Here is a 23,019-nt window from a genome sequence, read left to right on the forward strand (position 1 = left end):
CGGGGCCCTGGGCTGGTGTAGTCTAGTTGAGATATATATGTTTGTGAATATATGATATATGCGAGAATATTTTTTATCTCCCTTATCTAACAGCAACTAACGAATTATTTAAACAAATTAATGGAACTGAACATTTTCAAATGGAATCACTAAAAATGTATTCATAAATAAATGTAGACAAAGAACTTAAACTTGAAAAATTATTTAGTTAACACGGCATAATACGAGAATATCAAAACGGTATCACCTAAAATATTTTAAAACGGGACAAGGACAGTCAAGACTCGAAACTTAAACCAGAGGCTAAAATTAAATTAAAATGAACTACCAAACAAAACTAAACAAATGACTCAGACAACCTCTAAAAAAGATATTAAAAATTATATCATTACCAATAGAATATGCATTTAAAAAAGAATAATTCTTTTATTTAATGAATGTCATCTCGATGAGTTTATAAATAAATTTCAAATAAAAAAATTAATAAAAAAATTATAGTAGTATTTTCATTGGTCCACCCCAACGTAAAAAATGTCTGCTTTAAAACAAGTTACGAGGGTAGGCTGAAAAGTAATGCACACATGCTAGTAGAACACGAACAAAAACAAATAGCAAGATCAAGCGAAAAGTACATTAAAGTACAATTCTTAAGCTTCCAAATAATATATTTATTTTCAACATAGTCACCGTTAAGCCTTACACATTTCTCCCAACGTGAAATAAGATTTTTTGTTCCGTCACTGAAAAATTCTTCCGAATTTTCTCGAATCCAGGACTTGATAGCTGCCTTCACCTCATTGTCCGAGATGTAATGATACGCCTTTAGGCCTCTCTTGGGTAGAGGGAAAAAATATACATCGCAAGGCTCAAGGCGCAAGGTCGGGGGAGTAAGGAGGTTGTGGAATCAGTTCTAACTTCAGGTTTCGCAGAGCCTCTTCAATTGCGTGCGAGGTGTGTGGACGAGCGTTGTCATGTTGCAAGATTATTGACGCCAGGCTGCCTCTAACACGACAAACTCGACGTCTGAGATGTTTTAGAGTCTGTATGTACTAAGAATAATTTACCGTCAAATAAAACTCGATGAGCATCTCAAAACACAGCCAAATGAAGTTTTTTTGCGGATGATTGTGTTTTGAACTTTGTCGCTTGAGGAGAAGACGGGTGTGAATTCAGCGCTCTGTCTCTCTTCTGGGTCGTTATGATGGACCCATGACTCACTACATGAATCCGTATCAACAGCTTTTAAACGACGCGCGACGATGAACCTCAATAGGAGTCACTTTTTCTGCAGTTAAAAATTCGATGACACTAGAACACGTATCCAAACTCCCGTTTCTCATATTACACTAAACGCAACGCCTTCAAACCTGCGCATGCCTACAGAGAGGGAATGTTACTTCCACATGTCACCCAGCGCGCTTCAGAAGGTTATTTCCCTTGCCTTTTACAAGCATGTATGTATTAATTTTCAACCTACCCTCGCATAAGACTGCACATGTATCAATTTGTAATACGGGATTCGAGCGAAGAATAAATAATTATTATTCACAATAGCATGTATATATAATTGATGACTGAAAGTTCCAAGAATTTCAACGACAATTTTGTTTTTCAAAATACATATTTCGCAAAACCCGACGAACAATGTCAATTATTTACTCGTTAAAGCCGCAAAGAACCACAAGTTAGTCATGTCGGTGATTGTTTTATAACACATTCACATAACAGAAGCCTAGCGAGTATTCAACATCGCCATAAAATGGTATTACGACGCAATGAGAGTTGCATTCTCATCACAATTTTTCATCAAATATGGCTCCTGGTATTCCTTTCATAAAGCTTTCACTTTTGTATTCTGTTTTACCCAGACAACGAGACAACGCTTCAACTAACTATTTAAAAAGTCTACAATGCCTAGAATATGTGAGAAATATAACTATAGATTTACCGAGGTTGATATTTTTCATAACAATGGACGTTAATTTAAGTAAAAGTCAAAGAAAAATTAAGAGAAGCACATATTTAATTAACTTTTATTTTTATACATCTATTTCATTTCTTATCTTATACATTTGTTTTATTTAACATAATTTGAATTGTCTTCAGCGTAAACAATGTTTTTAGTACAGTCATGCACAGTTTTAGTCATGCACAGGGTGGGTGTCCTACACTCTAATACAATAATTCGTCAGTATATTTTGTACATACTGTTTGTTTACCTAATAAAAACAATAACTAAAGACGAATTTTTTTTTATTTTTTAATAATTTATTTTTTGCATTACAATAGGTTAGTTGCAAATACACAAAAAAACTATTACATTAACAGAACAAAATTCAATTTGACAATAAGCCCGCCAATGTACAAATTTTTTTTTTTTTAAAGTCTTATTACTGAAAAGCTCCAACAACACGCCTCTCCAAGCCACTGCGGGTTGATCCATTCACCCCTGTTCGAGCAATGGCTGAAAATGTTGAGACCGCTGATTTATGCAAAAAATCATTCATTTTTTTTCTTCTTTCTTTCCTTGCAGGTTGATTATTTTCATTCATTTTTGTTTTGTATGTTTATTTTATTTTATTTGTTAAAATAACTGTGTTAACAAATAACTATCGACGTGCTAATAAGCGACGTAATAACAGTTAATCACCATGGTTGTTTATCGTATTCGCGATCACAATGCAACATCCGTGAATACCTAATATTAAATGTCATAATATTTACGTTTCGCGACGTATAATCCTGCTGCGCAATCCCATATTTGAATTTCATCGGTGTAAATATGGAAAGTATTCCAAAACTGCTATTTTTATTTATTTATTATCATGCTATTTATTGTTTTTAGCCGGCGCAGCGGTTGGCAAGCCAAATGTCAAGAAAAGCAGTCGCCATAGTGATTGTAATTTAATTTTTACTTTTTTGTACTAGATATTCTTTACTATTTTGCAAATGCAACATATTATATTATTTTTTATAGTAAACGCCGATTTTCGCCAGTGATCTGTGTTTATTTACGAGGAAAACCAAAAACAAACCGACACGAGCGTTGACTTATTGATTACACACGCGTTGACTTATGACTGCGATAACTTAAGCATGTTCATTATTGTTCATAATGATCGCTCAAATGCTTAGCATGTTTTTAAGCACGTCGATAGATATTTATGATTGAGCTACTGAACAACTCGGCCGTGAAAAAGACTTGTTTCTTTCTATTCTATCGAGATTTGTTCACATTTCACATCACATCATGCGGGGAATATTTGAATACAACCAAGTACTTGTCAATACGTACTGTTTGCAGCCAGCTACGCGTACCTAATATACCTTCCTACCTGTCATATCGGTAGGTAAGATACTGTGTACTCACCTGCCCACGTACATACTGCATAGTATAGGTATAAATGGGACCGAGAAAATATTTCTCGCCGATTTATGTCATGCAACGCGCAACGGTTTATTGATGAAGCTCTGTACCACGATAAGGTGTTCAGAAAAAAACAAAATATTCCTTCAAATTTAATTATTTCATTGTAAAATAATATATCATTTAATTTATTACTAATAAAGATAAAACAGCCGTGCTTCAAAAAAAATTTTTTCATTATTCCATGTCCGCTCCATGAATGGAGCATATGGTGTCCACAAAGATTCTACAAGCATCTCTGTTGGCTGCCAGCTTCTGTGCATCTTCCCAAGTCAGGTTAACGTCCCGTAGTTCTGACACAAACTGCGGACGGAACAGTCAGCAGTGGACGTCCAGGACGTCGAGAACCCGATGCCTTGTAAAGTGGGCAAGCGTGGTTAAGGCTCTCAGGAGGCATCCACAGTACATGGCCATGCCAACTGTATCGCCTCCGCTTGATGACAGTTGTCACCGGAGTTTGCTGCGTCCGTTCTCTTATTACTTCATTCCTTACAAAGTCAAACCACCGCACACCCAAGATTCTTCTGACACACCTATTCTCAAAACTCAGAATTTCGCAGCTTTAGGCCCTAGTGAGGTGCCACGATTCGCATCCGTAAAGGAGAATAGGTGTTATGCCGGCGTTATATAGGCGGCATTCGGTTTTTACTGAGTAAATATTTGATTTTCAGATAACCTTCATACTATTGAATGTGGCGCCTGTTATTCCCAGCCGCACTATAAGTTCTTTTTGAATGCTGCCATTTTCCGTAGAATATACTCCCAGGTATTTGAAACTCTCGACCTTTTCAATGACTTGGTTTGACAGAGCCAGGGGATTTTGAAAATCAAGGCATGAAGTGTTACACAGTACATGGGTTTTTGCAATATTGATTTTTAAACCCATGCATGCGGAGTACCCATTTAGGCTATCTACAGTGGGCTGAAGACCCCTGACTGAATTGTCAATTATAACCGCATCATCGGCATATTCATAAAAAATATGAACCTAATATGTATAGTAAAATATTTTCTTTATGTATTCATTATACTCGTATACGCTCGGAGGGCTTTAATTTATTCTGATATTTAGAACATTACAAAAAGAAAACCCAATTAATAAATAAAGTAAATACAATAATAAATCACAAATTATAATAAATAGTTATGTTATTAAAATAATATAACAAAATATAAAAAGAAAAACTAAAAGTTAGAAAGTGCTTTCTTAAGGGAAGGCCCACTGTCGTGAAATATGTCGACATCCGAGGCGATGCGATTAAGTAGCAAGATTGCTCTACCAACCGGCATAACCATTGGCAGGTTGGTTCTGCATCGTGGTAGGTAAAATAATCGATGCTGTCTTTGTCGAAGAGATTTATCAGGTACGAACAGACGTACATCCATCAGAATTTCTGAGTTATGTATGCGACCACCGATCACCTGGAAAAAGTGAACACCCAAATGAACGTCCCTCCTCCTCCATTATGACTGATAGCCTAGGATCCCCAGTAAAAAGTCGGTTTGGAAGAGCAAAGGATAATATCCACACTCTTTTAAGTACAGATACCGCAAAAATTTCTTCTGCACATGACAGGTACAAAATTACAATTCAAGCGTTTCATTACAAAATATAATATGCAAGTCGAATAAATAGATTAAACGATAGAAACGAATTTTCTCAATGTGAAAGTACTACATTTTCTGAAAACCCCTGTACCGTAGGATAAATAGTTTGGCGCGCTCTGTTCGACACAGTGCCGCCATTACAAACGATACGAAGAAGTATCTACTCGGAGTGTGAATGTATTCGACTTAGTAACTTGCCGTCATTCTTCGCGTCGGGTTGCGCGCCACAATTTTACGCGCCAATTCAAACTTCAAATTTTGAAAAGGTAAATTCAAAAATAATTCTGAAAAATATTGCCGCATTGAAAAATGTTTTGATACATCTTTTTTAATTTTGTGTTCGTCTTTTGTGTTGTGTTTTCGACCTAGTTTAAGCAGGTACTCGCGAACCGATCCACGCCTCTTTTTTGTTTATTAATTTGCAGGTGTTTTTTTTTGTTATTGTGTTCGTAAAATAGATTCTGGTAGAAATCTGGTGAGAATATTTTATATTATATTTAGAAATCGATCTGGAATCTGTTTGTTGGAATTATTTTTACTTTTTGGTATTGCATTTCTTTTGATCGGTTGAAAGTTGGAAGTTAATAACAAAACGTGTCTTAGATTTTCTTAAGCACAATTTTGCGGTACCGGTTCTTGAAGAAGTGGGAGGGATAAAATGTTTGTGGTTTTGATCCATTGATGTATGAATTACAGGTTTTAGAAGTTTACAGCGTTAACTGTATGTGTAATTATTTGGGTTTTAGATTTATGTTCCTAGTGGCGATGATGTCACTATATCTAAGGAATTTTGTTTTGCATTCAATCGAATAAAAATCTTTGTGAAAACATTATTAAATTGAAATTGACGATTCACACACTTAGAATGAGGAAGTTCAGTGGTTTTTTTTATTTGTTAATAGAATTTTAAACTAAGCCAAAAAAAACAATTTACGATATTATAATTTTATTTTTTATTGATAACAAATAAAAATACAATATTACAACTAAATACATTTTTTTACATTAATTAAATACATATATTTACATTAACGTTTCCCATTACGTAAAAGAAATAAACAATTCTTTTGTACATAATGGGGAGTGACGTCTTACAATACTTTATTTTATTTTAATTAATAATATTTTTAGGATAACGTGTATAAATTACAAAAAAAATACAAACGATGTTTTTAATCAGTGCTACATAAAGAAGAATTATAAATGTAACTTTTTTCTTAAATATATTTTATTCCTGACTGTACTTGTACTTGTATCTTTGTTCATTTCATTAGAGAAAAATATTCCCCTGTAAGTATAATGATGTTGTGCTGTAGTTGTTTTTAATTTTTACATCTTATTATCAGAGCTACGATTTTTTAAAGTTTTGTATTCCTTAAAAAACTCCGCGTGTGACGTCAGAGGTTCTTTTCCGCTTATTAAACAAACCGGTAATCTCCTATAGCTGTCATATCATAGGTTGATTCATATGAACCGGTGACATCATTCAAAGTATTCCTTTATTTATTTTTTTAGTACATTTGCCGTACAATTTAATGCTCCAATTTTTACCGCGCGCAAGAAAACATTTATTGTATCCAATTTCCCGTAGGACTAAAGTTTCTCATTTTTTAAATTATTTTTTTTTTTCAAATTTAAAACATATTATGCAGATAACAATATTTATTTACAAACGTTTTTAAATTTTAAACTTTAGCATTATAAAAGCAAAATAAAAATTATGATACACTACAAATTAAAAGGGTATAAAAAAGTTTAAAAAATTACAAAATAAACATAATACAAGGTATGGAAATGAATTAAAAATAATATATACATAATACTATCTATTAAAGAAAAAAGAAAAATTGAAAAATATAAAAAAATAAAAATTACATGTACGTATATGAGAGTGCAAATGTTAAAAAATTACAAGAATGAAAAAGTTTTTTAAATTAACGAAATATATGTACCTAGTATAGGTTAAAAAAAGTATCAAAAGCTTTACATATTAACACTAACTTTGTACTTTCTAAGTAATTCCAATAATATTATTGATTTAATTGACATTAACTTAATGGGAAAACATGATGAAATAAAATCATCAATAACTTAGAAAAACTACAAAAACATTAATTAATAATATTATATCATCCCTCACCATTACTTACAAAATATCCGTTATATACCCTCGCTTTATTAGCTCCTTCCACTCATGTCAGTGCCTAGATATATATTTTTTGTATATTTGTGTTTAGTTTATAATAACACATGTAAATAGAAGGAAATGTGACTTTCGAAGCTAGTAGTGCATTGAAATCAACTCAAGTGGTCTAAAAGCAAAGTGTTTTATTAATTAATTTATACTTTTACATTGTTTGTATTCTTTTTTTATACGGAATAATGTTCCCTCACTGGGGTGTCCCGTGTCGAGGGAAACCTTTTACAAAATGGGAAACATTCCTAAGATTAGCGATTTAACAAAGTTAACATAATAACAACAAATAAAAAAAACGTAATTAATCCAATTAACCTAATTATCATTAACATAATAAACAATAAAAAACTAAAATAACCATAAAAAACATAATCAATTTATATAGACCAATATAAGAAATTTCATAAACAGTACACACATTTTACCTATTTGGCTTGATCCACTCATCGATCCGTGTGCAACCCACCTCCACCATCCATTTCTTAAAAGCAATTTTATATTGTGAGAACTTACTCACTGTCCTTAAATAAAAGTAGATTGTACACTTTAACCGAGTAGTAGGCCAATCCTCTTTGACCGAAGGTTGTATTTTTTTAATTTTTTTTTGCACCATCAGGGTGGAGTATCTAGTAACTATTGTATTTGTAACGGAAGGTAGAGAATAATGTTTACGTGCGTATAGTAACAAAGCTTTTACATAAAGTTGTTTTATAGATTTTAGATTAAGATTTTCAAATATACCGAGGGAGCTAGTTCTGATTGGGACTCTTAAGATATTTTTTATTAATGCTTTTTGTGCAATTAGTATTTGCTTGATCAGTGTGTCATTTGCACATCCGAATCGAACCGGGTTGTGTTTTCGTTTTAGTATTGTGGACTCAATGGTCCCAGGTTCAAATCCCGCTCTACCACAACTGGTCTGAAAATTTTAATATTTGAGTAAATAATAAGAACTATAGTATTTCTCTTTAAAAAAAATCGCGTATGGAAATGTAATAAGTTTACTGTAAAATTATTAAATGGTAAAGAGTTAACTTCACCGTATAAAAAAGAATTATTTTATAAATAAATACAACATTATAAAATAAAGATTTTGAAAAAATGTGGATTGGGTAAACGAAAAGAGGGAAATTACAAAACAATAACAAAAAAGAAATTACGAATAGACATAAAAATCGTAACAAAATAAAATACATTTAAGACAAAATAAAAACCAAGCAATCACGCGAGCAAAAAAAAAGTATGGGTATTTGAAAAAACGAAAATATTAATTAAAAAAAACTTTTGTTAAGAAATAGTTTGCCGTGGCGCAGTTTGTGGGACGGCTAACTGTGAAATTGACGTCGCGGGTTCGATTCCCGCTAGTTGCAAGAAAAAAATTCAAGAAAGATTTTTTTTTAATTGGTCTGGGTGTTGTGGTGTATTTTTCATCACCTTCTTCCATATCTTCTCTTTCCCACCTGCTGACAAGCCTCTAAATAGAGGCTAAGCGGGTTCATCCTTTAAAATAAAAAAAATCAGTCCCACTCTATCTCGACTCGATTTCCTTATTCAGGACTTACCTGAGAGCAGTCATCGAGTTCAAACGGAAATGCATTTTTCATCCGCCCGGACTCAGGTTTTTTTTTCATCACAACATAATAACAATGAGAATATATTTTATTTTTATGTATGTTTATAAACAATCAAACTAAGTACAAAAAAAATATGTATCGTATCACAACAATTTTTTAAAGTATCGTTATTTTTTATTACTCCGCGCGTTACGTCACTAGTTCTCTTTAGGGAGTTATCCTGTTTAGTAGGTTGGCTTCCTGTAAACCGAAAGTCTACCACAACACTCTATTATCAGTTGATTGAGAAGAACTTGTGAAGTAATTTTAAGTAGTAATTTTTTTTTCATACATTTTAGAAAAACTTCGTCTTACCATTAAATGCTCTATTTTTTACCGCAAACATTGTTTACTTCCAATTTCGCATAGCACTGAACTTCCTCACTCAAACTCAAAAATTAATTTTGACTTTTCCGAAAATCGATTGAGAGAAGTTATTTATTTATTTATTTTAACTTATGATGATACACTCTTAGCAACTTATCACAATGAGGATTTTTTTTTTCAATTTTAAATTAATTGGGGTTTATGAAATTCTGTGGAGTAAAAAAAAATTGTACTTATCAGTGGCATAAAAAATATTTTCAAATTTATAATTTTATTCTCGCGAAAACAGCCCATTGCGTTTGACGCCCCTAATACGTCATGATTCAGTTAAATTTTGAACTTTGTTTTTGGCCGTTTAAATTGAAATAGAACATCGTCTCTAGTCAACTTAAACAAGGCCAAACATGTCGCGTTTTTTAAAGACATGTTTCATAAAAATTTTATTTTAAAAAATATTCATGAAAATATCCGTATTGATTTCGAAAATGCAATTGATTATTCCAAATCTATTTCACATTTCTTTATTGGTATTCGTAGTATGTGATATTTCCCTATTGCTCATATAAAGGTACACAACTGAAAATTTATCCCTTACTAATGAAGAATTTAGTGCTTTATGCATCGTTTTTACATGCATTATAACTCCGAGACACAATTTATATTATTTTTATCAAATAGATTAAGGTAATTACCTACTTTTTAAAAGTTCAGTTTGTTTGAATAAATGCTATTGTCTTACAAAATTTACTTTCTCTTGTATAACGTTATCTTCTCACGCGAAATTTTCACTTTTAAAATTATTAAATGATAAAACTTAAGATTTCTTTATACACTATGATGCAATGGCTTTTCAAATATAAGTTGCGGTGTGTTTAACATTGAAATAAAAACAATTGTTCAATCATAAACAATATTAATACTCGTATGAAAATAATGATCGTCGTAGAAAAGCGAATTGAAAGCAACTTATTAAAAATTACGTTTAACGGCATAAGTTTACTACTACTACCATCACGCCATTTCCCCGCAGGGGTAGGCAGAGAGAATGGATCGCCACACACGTCTATCCTGGCATACAATCCTAGCCTCTTCCACATTCATACATCTTGTCATACATGCCCTTCGGTTCTGTCTGCTTACGAAAATTGTAATTGTGCAAAAGTAAAACATAAAATAATAAGTCGTTTTGTTAATTGGTCATTAGTTACCATGTTTGAGGCACCAAATTGGATTCCTGCTTTACCACTTTAGGAAAATCGAAATTTATTTATAAAAATGTGGGTATTTGTATGGAAATTTGAAATATCTTAGTCGGTCACCTGTAATTAAATAGGTTTTTTTTTAATGTATGCATATTAAATTTTTCATAGTGAAAAATTAATTTTACTTTATAGACAATTGAAGATAATAATCTTCACTTCCCATTGTGATACGGGCCCTGGCAAGGTACTCGTGCTTTTTTTAAAATTGTTTTTTATACCCTTTCCTTTTCTATAAATTTATACCTCTTTTCGCTTTTCAACATTATCTTTCATTGTTAGCAAACATTATTAATATTCCGTGTGTGATGTAAGACTGAGAAAAGCATTATCGACAACATCAAAAATGAGTACTGCGTTGGTTTGGACATGTAGAACGAATGGACAGTAAAAGAACGACTTAAAGGAAGAATGAAGAAAAAAACGAGAAAAGCTGAAATTCAACAAATACTTTACGCTTTTGACTTGCCCACAGCTTTAAGCATGTGGAAAGGCAGAATAAAGGGCGTACGTCATTGACATATAATACAAAGACATGCCCTATAGGGCACTCTATATAGTAAAATCCGGACATACGAAAAAGACAAAGCCTTAAGAAAATTAACTTGGATCACTGTGTTGTCCAGATGTTGTCTGGACATGGTGAGTTTAGGTCAAAATTATATGACCTCGCACTAGTAAGAGATCCTGAATGTACTTGCGGGGAGCCCCGTCAGACGGCTGAACATATCCTATGGCATTGCCCGATTTTAGATACTGAAAGGGAAAACATGCTAAACGGCTTGACAGAGGTGACGAGGCCGATGTGGAATCCAAGCTTATTGGCTAATCCAACTAACGTCAAAGCATTTTTTCATTTTGTGAGCGAATGGGTAGAAAAATGGGAGGAACTGGGTAAAGGCCTACCATGAGTACTAAATCAGTTTAAGATAAAGGGATGCATACTTGGGTACTAGCATTGGTTGTCTGAAATAAACTCTTGTCCGTCTGTGTTGTTCTTGTCCCATAGAAGGGAAATGGTAAATTACAAATCTAAATAGTAGACTAACTCGAGAGAACCACGCGCCGACCATGCTCTAGGACCCGTTTCGTCTGCTTTAAGGTCTGTGAGATTGTTAGGACGATTAAGGTCTTTGCATAGGATTGTTTCTACTGTTGGTATTAGGACAATGGTTTTTGCGAGGAATTCAGTACTATGACGAAAAGTAATTTCGCCTGAGTTCGATAGGGATCATGTTGGGATCTGTGTTAGGATTTTGCCGGTAGTGTCTTGATGATTTGATGTTCCACTGTGATTTGTTATAGATACGTATTGTTTTTCTTCTGTTGATTGAGTGCATATTGTATAGGGCAAATTATTCTAATGTTTCCCATATGTATTTGGGTTTCGTGTCGTTTGATTGATTTGTTTGTATTACTACGTTCTTCTTCCTTTCCGATGCGGGATCTGGAGCGTGCGGCCGCGGTCTCAATTTGGAACTAACACTGTATTCCTCCACTGTAATACTGGGAAATTAGAAAGGGGTGATTGTGCTGACCATGTGTATTTGATTGATCACAAACTGACAATACTGCAGTGAGGGGTACAATGAAAGTTTTTAAAGTTTATTTGTTTTGTTATTTTCGCGGTTTGATTGTAAAGAAATATTAAATTTTCGCTTAATTAGTAAAAAAAAAAAAAATTGATATTGATATGCGAAACTGAAGAAAGACTCAAGTCTTTATGAACAGTTTCGGGAAAGGGGTGGATGCTTTCATTATATAGTAAAATATTTTTAAAAGTAGTGATACGAAAACGTACCCATAGTTGCAATTTATTTTTGAAGAAAACACAATTTTAAATAAATATTTCAATATTGATTATATTAATGGGAAAACATACAAGCACATGGGTATTTTTTTTTGTAAAAGGTAAATTTGCCGTTTATGGTAATAAAATAAATAAAATATTCTAGTTATGCAGAATCTTATAATTTCACACAAAATATTAAAACAAAAATGAACCAAAAAAAATACACTAAGAAAAGAAGAGAGGTGATAGGAAGAAAAGAAGAAGGAGAAAGAAACAACTCAAATATTTAGATAGTGACATTTCAATCTTGATTTAAATGTAAATAAAGAAGGGGCGTCTCTAACATTAGTGGGTAGATTATTCCACAATCGAGCAGCTACTACTACTGTGAAATAGGAGGCAAAAAAATCAGAGCGGTAAAGGGGTATTAAAAGAGGTATGATTATATTTACTTCCTTTCACTAACTCTTTTAGCTTGAAGCAAAAGTGACTTTTTTTTTCAGCCACATAGCCTCATTAAAAATCTTCCTGGTATTTTTAACGTACCAGAAACAAAAAAAATACCAATGGAATTTATTAAAAAGACATGAATGGATTATGTTGTGTACATAAAACCTTTAAAATATTTTTTTTCCTTAATCTCCAATTTTTCAAATTGAAATATCTCAAAATGGTGTTTTTTGTCTAAACGGCGACGATATTACTTATTTATTACATTAGTTAAACTATTTTTCTGTCTTTGTTGAGTTCTTTGAACGTTGATCTAACTAATATATAAATAAATCAGATAACACACGCGTATATTATGAAGAATAAACAAAAATAATTAACGAAAAACTTGTTCATTCAATCTAAAATCGGTATCCTAGCACAAACTAAATTTTCTTTTATATCGTGATATTTATGTTCGTCAAACTATTCGATTATTTTTAATGATAACATTCAACCAATGGCGTTGGCAATCAGAACATATAAATCATCTTATGAATAATGCTTTCTGGATAAATAATTAATCATTTTTATTAAATGAACTGTAGTTTAAGATTTTTTTAAATACTAAAAAAATATTCGAACTAGATGCTGGTGAAAACATATTTTATTGGATTATTACCAATTGATTATTAACTTGACTTTAGACATTTTCTACAGCAAAATGTATTTTTCAAATATGTCTTCAGAATTTGTTTTATATGTATTTATTTGAATTTTTTGTTGTTTTTTAAACATAATATAAGTTTAGTTTGAAATAAAAATGAACTAATTCAACAATGTTTTGAATGTCCAAATGTTTGCAGACTGGCTGGATTTCCTCCCTAGGGATTTATTTAGATCTAAATTTATTTGCCAGAGAGGAAAAACATTTTCGAAAAGGGAATGTGGAAGTCTAGGCATTTACAGTTCTTATGACCTGTCATTGGCTAGTTTGAGTGGTGAATTGGTTCAGTTGGATGAGTTTTACCAACATGATAAAGGTTTCAGCTCTTTTACTTCACAAAAGTCAACAGATGGAAGAGATGAGGAGATGAGAAAATGTGGATATTTAAACATAGACAGAATGGTGAATGTTTCACAGTGTGTTGTGACGGCCATTCATTGCTTGCCGTCACAGACAATAATCATACCACCAATCTTTTGATTTTTTCTATTTCGAATACGCGTTCAAAAAAGGCGGCATATCCAAGCTTTCTCTTTCGTGTCAAAAATGTAAAGCAACGGACCTGCTCGCGGAGTTTGGGGCAAATTTTTTTATCGATCCTTCCCGATTCACCGCGACAGTGTCAAGTGGCCACTCAAACCAGCCCTGTTAACGCCTAGACATCCATATTCCCGTCTCGAAAATGTTTTCCCTCTCTGTTGCAACAAATTTAGATCTGTTCAACTCCCTAGGAAGGAAATCCAGCCTGTCTGCAAACATTTGAAAATACTCAAAACTTTGAATTATGACTGTGTTCTGAGTTTTATGTTTTTAACAATAATATATCCGAATCGTTGTAAACAAAAACTGAATTGATACAAATCGTCTCTATTGAGATATATCTAAATAAAAATCCTAATAGGTATGTCTTTTTTTATTAGGAGAAATAATTCGATCATGTGAATCTCACCCGCATCAAAAAATGTTTCAGCACTTCTACTTCACAAAAATCAACAGTTAGAAGAATTTAAGAAATATGGATATTCAAACATAGGCAGAATGGTAAATGTTACACTGTGTGTAAGGTTGCCACCTAAACCATCCAATGACATGTCATACGTCTTGTAAATGCCTAGACTTCCATACTCCCTTCTCTAAAATGTTCTCCATCTCTATGTTTCTCAAAACTATGATACTAGCATCATTAGTATCATAGTATGGTCTGATTGGCTGGGGAAGCTGCACTAAAACGACTATGGCTTCAGCAGCTATAGCTCAAAAATCAGTGTTAAGAGTTATATTAAAAAAACCATACCGATACCCGAGTGATTCGCTCTTCAAAGAATTTCAAGTGCTGGATATTCGTCAACAGTATATATTGAGGTCAGTAGCGGTCACACATCTCAACAGGGAAAAATACGCAAGGGTTTGTCATGTTCATAATACTAGACACTCCAATAAGGATCTGATTCTACAGAGAAGAGTCAATACTTTTTTAGCTCAAAGGCAGCAATATTATATAGGCCCGAGGGTATATAACCTTATCCCAGTTTCGTGGAAATGTGGTGGGATCGCCAGGCTGAGGAAGGTGTTGACTGCATTCTTATTCCATATTGGTCGGAGGGAGTCAGAGAATTTGTTGTCCGATGTAGGACGTAAGCTGGTTGCTTGTTTTACTAGTAATGACTTGGGACTTAGGATATAGAGATTTTGGTATTATTTATGTTTTCTCTGGATATTCATTGTTTACCTTTAAGACTGAAAAAGCACACATTATGATAAAACTGTAAATACTTTTAAATATCATTATAAAATACATAATTTACTGCCTTAGAACGGGGAAGCTATCCTTAGTTAGGCAGTTTAGATGAACCAACAGCAAAAATAAAAAATATGTTTGCTTACTTTTACTACTGAATTAATTTGTTGTATAAATAATTACTTGTATATTGCTGTAATAAATATGTAAAATAATAAAAATAAAATAAAAAATAAAATTAAAAAAATAAAAAAATAAATAAAAAAATAAATTAATTATTCACGAATCAAGGTATTTGTTTTGAAAATAAACATTATTCAAGGCTGTAAATAGAAAAGTGACTATGCACACTTAAAGGAAAATGAACAAGTTTCTATGTCGTTTTAAATAATGACCGGAAAGCATTAACAACCGAATCATTTTGTATTGGCTAGGTGATTTTCTGTAATGACAAACTCCGATTTACACATTGTGGCTAAATTATCTGATTGCGTGTTATTTTTTACAAATTAATGGACAAACTGGCATAATATTGTAGCCAAACAGCTGAATTATTTCTCAAAAACTTTTAATAAACTTAAGTAGTTATTAGGAACTTGTTGGTTTTTTTGCCTAATAAGTGCAAAGTTTTTTTAGATTTTTTATTACAATTATTTATTTATAAACCCAAACCTCAAAACTGAACCGATTTCGTTTTTTTCAGAAAGAGAATCCAGAGTGAAATTTTTCGTGTTTTTCAAAATTATTTATCATATTTTTGTAACGTGCGCCCGAAGACAGCGGATAAAACTAGGCGATTTTATGGGTTTTTAGATCATTTAGTCAAATTTAGCAAAACGATAGACACACCAATAGTAAATATCTATAGAGTGTTAAAAAATCTAGCGCCATAATCCGAAGAGAAAATACGGGAAATCATTTGTATGAAGACAAGTCAGTTCGCGTTTCCTGCTGCTAGGTGGTGCTGTCACTGATGTCTTCACTGTCAAACTTTACTCCGCGCTCAATGTAAAATAAAAATTTACTTATTTCTCTCTCGTATTTTAAATAGGCTTCTGTGATTAAATTGAATAAAATTCAAAAAGTGCTCACTTGAACGTGATTTTTGTCACGTCCAGTGCGTAGATATGTGTATCGTAGGGCTTTGATGCCCTTAATACCTATGTAAAGGTACGAGTCTCTTAATACCCGAAACTCAAAGATACAGAATCGACGATTTTTCTTCGTAATCGCTCGGAAGAATTTATCCTAACTCTCTCTTCTGACTGTACAAGCCTTGCTTTCATATTTGCACGATTCTTCTTCTTCACAGTCTCAATCCTGGGAATTAGTTTACAGCATAGTCCTGCATCTCGTCTTCCACTGTTCTCTATTCTCCGCAACTCTCTTCTGCTCAACATACGAGGCGCAGTTCAAATTCTCGCACACTCCAAATACTACCGTCGAGGGCGCCCTCTGTGAGTTATCCCTTCAACCATTCCCTCTATTATGTCATGCAGGAGACCCTTATGGCGCATAATGTGGCCGATCCACTGGACTCGCCTCTTTGAGATGGTTTTCGATAACCTTGTCAGTAGTGATGTGGTCTCTCCAGGAAATTCCTAACATTCTTCTGTAACACCACATCTCAAAGACCTCTAGTATTTTTTAATCTCTCTCTGTAAGGCACCATGTCTCACAACCGTACATCAATATTCTCCATACATGTCTTGGCAAGTTGCTTGCGGAGTTTTAGGTTTATGTTGTTTGACTCGAAAATCTTTGATTTTTTGTTGAACGCAAGCCTTGCTTGATGTATGCGGCAGTTGACTTCTCTTTTTGTTCTACTATCCCAGGTGATGCTGCTTCCAAGTTACCACAAACTCTTTCACGTTTTTCAGAGTTGCTCCGTTACGATTCTTATGCAATGTTAAATTTACGATAAATAGGAATTAAATTAAGAAGTGGGTGTGTCTCATCGACGCATTAGACTTATGGAATCCAACCACGATTCAACTCTCCCTCGATTTGACATTTGATCAAGGGTAAAATATGAAAACGTACAAATGCATTCGAATAGCATTTACATTCTTTATTTACCTGACTGTGCAGGCAAATCGATTACATTCAATATTTGAAGTGTTCATTGCTTCTTCATACTTAGTAATTGCGGCAATGGGTAATATTGGAAACGAGGTTACGATATCGGAAGTAAACAATTTGACAGGAAAAAAATGGCTTCCCTTAGATCATCGGAAGACATACACGTACCACCTTGTTTATTTAAAAGGGGTGATTGATTAAAAACATTGAGTATATTTGAAGACCTTGTTTTAAAAACCTCAAATGTCACAATCCATAAATCTTTCAGAAGAGTGTTAAAACTGAAAACCACGGTTTTCTGTGCTTTTTATGTATTTTAACGAAATCAAATCATCAATGTTTTGAGTATGTCCAAATGCTTGCAAACTAGCTGAACCAGCCAATTTTTTTCAATTTCAATTTAATTATTTTATAAACGTTTATGTACATTACAAAATAGTTCAATGCACACATAAAACTAAAAAAATAATACAAAAATTTAAATATACAAAAATGGTAAAATAAAAATTCCCAGCAATTATAGAGAAAGAATGCTATCCTCTCTGAATTTTTTTTCACTAATATAAAGTATGCCAATATCCGAAGAGATACGGTTGAGTAAAGACATTGCTCTTCTTTCCATGACAGGTCATAAGCCCTGTAAATGCCTAGACTCCCATACTCCTTTCTCAAAATTGTTTTCCCTTTTTTGCAACAAATTTAAATATGAACAACTCCCCAGGGCGAATATCCAGCCAGTCTGCAAGAATTTCGACGTACTATGAATGTTGAAATAACTATCCGGTAAAAGAAGAAGTAAAAAGAATTGGAACATTGTTTTCAGGCGTTGCCTAGTACGTGAAATAATTCAGTTATATGAATCCCCTCACAACAAGAAAGATTTCAGCTCTTTAACTTCACTAAAATCAACAAATGGAAGAATTGAAGCGGCAGCGTATCTTGATCATATTTGATGCGTTTATTCGCAGTAGGTACTATACTTAATAACCAACATTTTTGACACATTAGTCCCAATCCCATGGGACCAAAGTTTTGTGTTGAGCTGGGACGTAAAATAAACCTATTCAACAAAAGGCAAAATAATCAATCTTAACGAATGGCAAGCCTTTAAAAAGTTTAGTAATAATATCGGCGAATTGATCATGACCAATCAATGTAATACCAGACAGCAAAGAATTCAATTCCCTCTTTTGAACAATCCAATGAAATGCTTAAAATTACGATTAACGTAAAAAAAATACCTTGTTATTATAATTACCTAAAATTATTTTGATCTCATCGGAAATCGAATACGGAACCCCGCATGTGGCCGGCAAGCGTCAGTCGTTGGTCCACGGGGCCCGCCATTTGATTTGTTTTTTTTTTTATGTTCCACATACATGTTTAGCGAAATTTTGAAATGAAAATGGGTAGAATAATTTTGATACCCCCTTGCTCTCTCGCCCCAATGGCAATGAATTTACTAAAATGTACCGATTTATTTTTTGTGTCTACTAATATTCGCATGATGGAGGCTGGCAACGCTAAGTACCACTATTTACATAAAATATAAAAAATAATGTATGTTTGCTATTTCTCCAAAATTAGTCATAACGCGAAAAATATAACTATAGTACATTATTGTGTAATAAATATTATTAAGCATTATGCCATGTTACGAGGTGTATGAGATCACTATATTTTGCTATGTAGGGCGACCATGGGCCATATTATATTTAAAATGTCATACAACAGAAGTGGCTAGCGCGTTTTCAGTTTCAATTCTCGATATTTTATAGTTGAACACTTCATAGTGCCTGGACCGCCACTTGAACCGTAAAACTGATCATTTTGCTTTAATGCATCTAATAAATTATCATGATGCGCGCTACGATTGGTGTACCAATTCAGAGCCCTATGCATCTCTAAGTTCGGGAAGAGGAATGATGATGATAATTTACCATTTTAACGTACTTAAATAATAACCTCGTGGTTCAGTGGAAAGCGTGTCCACAAATCAATTATACCCTAAAACAATACTCACAGATTCAAAAACTACTCTTACTCAAATGAAAGATATAACCCCTACAATACATCACAAACAAATAATATAATCACTAGATCCTTAACACAAAGACAACCTAAATTAATACAAACTAATACCACTTTACGACTAATGCATTTTGAGTATTATTCAATTAAAATCTATAACCTACTTCCACTATCTATTAAAACAATTAGTAACAATAAAATGTTCAAAAAGGCTATAAAAAAATGAATAGTGGAGCTAGGTAAAAGTAAAATGGATTGTCTCATTCGCCTAAACCAATATTGAATCAACTGCTCCACAAATGTATAGCTTGTGTTATGTTTTGTTCTTTCATTGTGCGTTTTGTAATATAAATAATATAGATGAACATAAATTAATTATAAACATAAATTCATAGTGTTTAAAACTGCCTGAACATTTTGTTAATTATCTCTGTTTATTAAGTTAGTCTTCTTTGTTTATTCTCAAATGTAAAAATATTTTTTTAAAAAAGTAAATTCTTGTGTCCTCGGCACGGGTAACCCAACCCCAGTGAAGTCACATTATTTTTATTATTAAATATAGTTTATAATGGAAAAAATAAGTATAAATAAAAATATTTTTTAAAAAAGACTCATTTTACCTTCGTGTAATAGAAATACTCGGCCTCGTGGTGTAGTGGTCAGCGCGTTTGCCTACCATGCAGAGGTCTCGATTTCGATTCCCGACGTGGTTGGCATGAAATATTTCACCATCACCTTGATTAAGATTGCCAAGTAGTGTTTCAAATTGATTAACTGGTAATCAAGATAAAAGAGAAAACATAATTAGAATTCACTCCGTGGGTATGTACAGTATTTTATGGTGACTCGTTTCATGGATTAATTGTAAATTGAAGAAATGTATGAGTACCTTAGTCTAAAAGGTTGAATAGTCAAGGATATTTAAACCAGCGCGATACGGTAACATAATTTTCTTTTTAAAATGGATAACGCTGCATTCGTTGATTTAGAATACTTAGAATACATAGACTTGCCCGATGGATTTTTTACCCTTGAAAAAAGACGCACCATAACTGAATTATGTTTTTCCTAACGCTAGCTGATGCAGCAAACTTCCGTCATCATCACCAAAGTACTTTCGAAACGACCCAAATTTTTACCGGACAAGGAGCTATGAGATATTCAGTCAGATGAATCTCTTCACAACAATAAAGGTTTCAGCTCTTTAACTTCACTAAAATCAACAAATGGAAGAATTGAAGAAATATGGATGTTCAAACATAGGCAAAATAGTGAATGTTACACAGTGTGTAAAGTGGCCACTTAAACCAGCCAATGACAGGTCATAAGCCCTGTAAATGCCTTGACTTCCATATTTCCTTATTTAAGGTATTCTCCATCCCTGTTGTAATTTGTTTATCTATATAGGTTTAAATTAAGGAATGATGACTACTGTCCATGCGATGATATTTCTTCACAGAGTATCGAACATCTGTTATTTCAGTGCCCATTTTTCAGTTTGCAACGCCATAATCTTGAAGCAGAATGCAGGAAAGATGGAATATCCTCAACAGATATCCACACTGTAGTTAAACGTAGTTATCACGCGCCATTGTTCTTGAACTTTGCAACAATGGTGATTGGACTCACATACCTGAACACTTACTCCCTCACAAATACACACAAACACACCTCTACACTTACTCTCAAAGACACACAAAACCTTTTGTTGTACAACAATTTAATATGTATGATTTTTATTTAGAAACTTCGCTGGTCTGTCTTTAAACCATATCTTTTCTATGTTATTATATCATTGTCGAATGTTTGTTTCTGTAAAATAAATAAATGAATGGAGTAAAATATTTTTAAAAGTAGTGACACGTACCCATAGTTATAAGGTACTGTTTATTTATACCGGGGCTGCATCCAACGAGCATGCATATGCTACCAAAAATTAAATCATACTTATTTTTGGTACATAAAAAAGTTTGTATTTTAGCGTTAACAGTCAACATTCGTTTTTGGTGGATCCCAATAAAGTTTATTCCTTAAATTCCATATAATTTCGACCCATTTATTTCAGTTCATTGGATTTTTAGGAACGAAAAGATCAACAAATTACAACAGAGATGGAGAACATTTTGGAGAAGGGAATATGGATGTCCAGGCATTTACAGGGCTTATTACTGGTTTAAGTGGCCACTTTACACACTGTGTAACATTAACCATGTTTGAACATCCATATTTCTTCGATTCTGCCATCTGTTTATTTTACTGAAGTTAAAAAGCTGAAACCTTTATTGTTGTGAAGAGATTCATTTGATCGATTTATTTCACATACTAGGCAACGCCGGAAAACAATTTTCCAATTTTTAAACTTCTTCATGGACCAGTTGGTTTTATTAATTTTAATGACTCCCTGGGCGGTGAAATCCAGTCTTTCGTATACAAACATTCGGACAGACTCAAAATATTGTACGAAAAGATAATATTACCTCACGTTTATTATATTTTAAAAACGAATTCCTATTAACGCATCAATGTAACTAAGAAGAGCTTCGCAATAGCTCCGCTAGGCGTAGTTTCACATTTACAAAAAATAGTATTTACATTTGAATATGAATTATTTTATGCTTTTTTCTCATGAACAAATATATCTCAATTAAAAGATACACAATCCTTTTTTAAATGTTTATCCAAAAAAAAAACACGTTTTGATGACACAAGTAGGCATTTTTGTTCCGATTCTAAACGTCACGCCTAGCTGGCGGTCGATGAACGACTAAATACGCGTCGGTCATGACTAAGCGTTTGGGCATGAGTTAAGTGTCATCGTTTTTGAAGGCTCGGGGTGTCTATGTAATTATATGTCAGTGATAGCATTACTTTCGCATAATGAGGAAGCATACAACAGATTTCGTTGAACAGCCAAGAAGAAAAAGGAATGTTAAAATGACTGTGATTTAAAAAAGTAGTGTCAAAATAAAACGAATAAAAAAATAAGATTTCAAAATAAAATTGTTTAATTGAACAGTAGTAAAAAATAAAGTCCATACTTTTTAATTACGTTTTGAAGTACTTTTTTTAATAAAGTGAAGGGTCCGATGTCTTACAGGATATTCGCCGATAGTTATCTATAAGTGTGAAAACACTGCTATTAATTATTATAAAAATCACAATTGTCCATAAAAAAAGAAGAGAAAAATGAAACATTACTATACAATACACATTCTGTCAAATAAATACCAGGACTAAGTAAAAAAAAACAACAATAAATCAATTATAATTCCAAATTTATTAAATTTCTCTCAAAATAGGCTTCTGCTGAAGCGACACATATTTTCCAACAAACAATCCAGCCATCCATGCTCCTTTTGTATGCGTATTTTGGGATCGCCTCGAGTTCCCTCCGAAAATTTTGTTTTGTGTCTTCAATCGAGTCAAAACGAGTTCCACGAAGCGCTAATTTGGGTCTGGGGAACAGAAAAAAGTCACAGGGAACCAAGTCAGGAGAATACGGGGGTTGTTCAATAATATTCGTTGAGTTTTTGTTCAAAAATTCATTCACTATGACGGCTTTGTGAGACGGTCTGAGTTAGTTATTAGGTCTGTCCAAGATATCTTTAGCATTCTGCGATGCAACCACATTTCAAAAGCCTCCAGCCTATTCATAGTGTTCACTTTCAGAGTCCAAGTCTCACAGCCATACAACAATACAGACCACACATAACATTTTACCAATCTTTGCCTTATTTTCAAGTTGAGATTAGCATTGCAGAAGAGGGATTTCATTTTATTAAAAGCAGC

General features: G+C 33.1%; 1 protein-coding gene across 1 annotated transcript in view; it reads left to right on the top strand.

Annotated features, from left to right (window-relative positions):
- Positions 1–5,160: 5,160 nt before the first annotated feature.
- The window catches only part of Mipp1 (Multiple inositol polyphosphate phosphatase 1), a 49,652-nt gene continuing 31,793 nt past the window's right edge, over positions 5,161–23,019 (top strand). Inside the window, exon 1 of the mRNA XM_088231791.1 lies at positions 5,161–5,301. The gene's annotated coding sequence lies outside the window, so the exon portion shown is untranslated. The remainder of the gene's footprint in view (positions 5,302–23,019) is intronic.

This window comes from Micrasema longulum, unplaced genomic scaffold (genome assembly GCF_059751315.1).
Source record: "Micrasema longulum isolate JH-2025_06_02 unplaced genomic scaffold, ASM5975131v1 h1tg000919l, whole genome shotgun sequence".
NCBI classification, from domain to species: Eukaryota; Metazoa; Arthropoda; class Insecta; order Trichoptera; family Brachycentridae; genus Micrasema; species Micrasema longulum.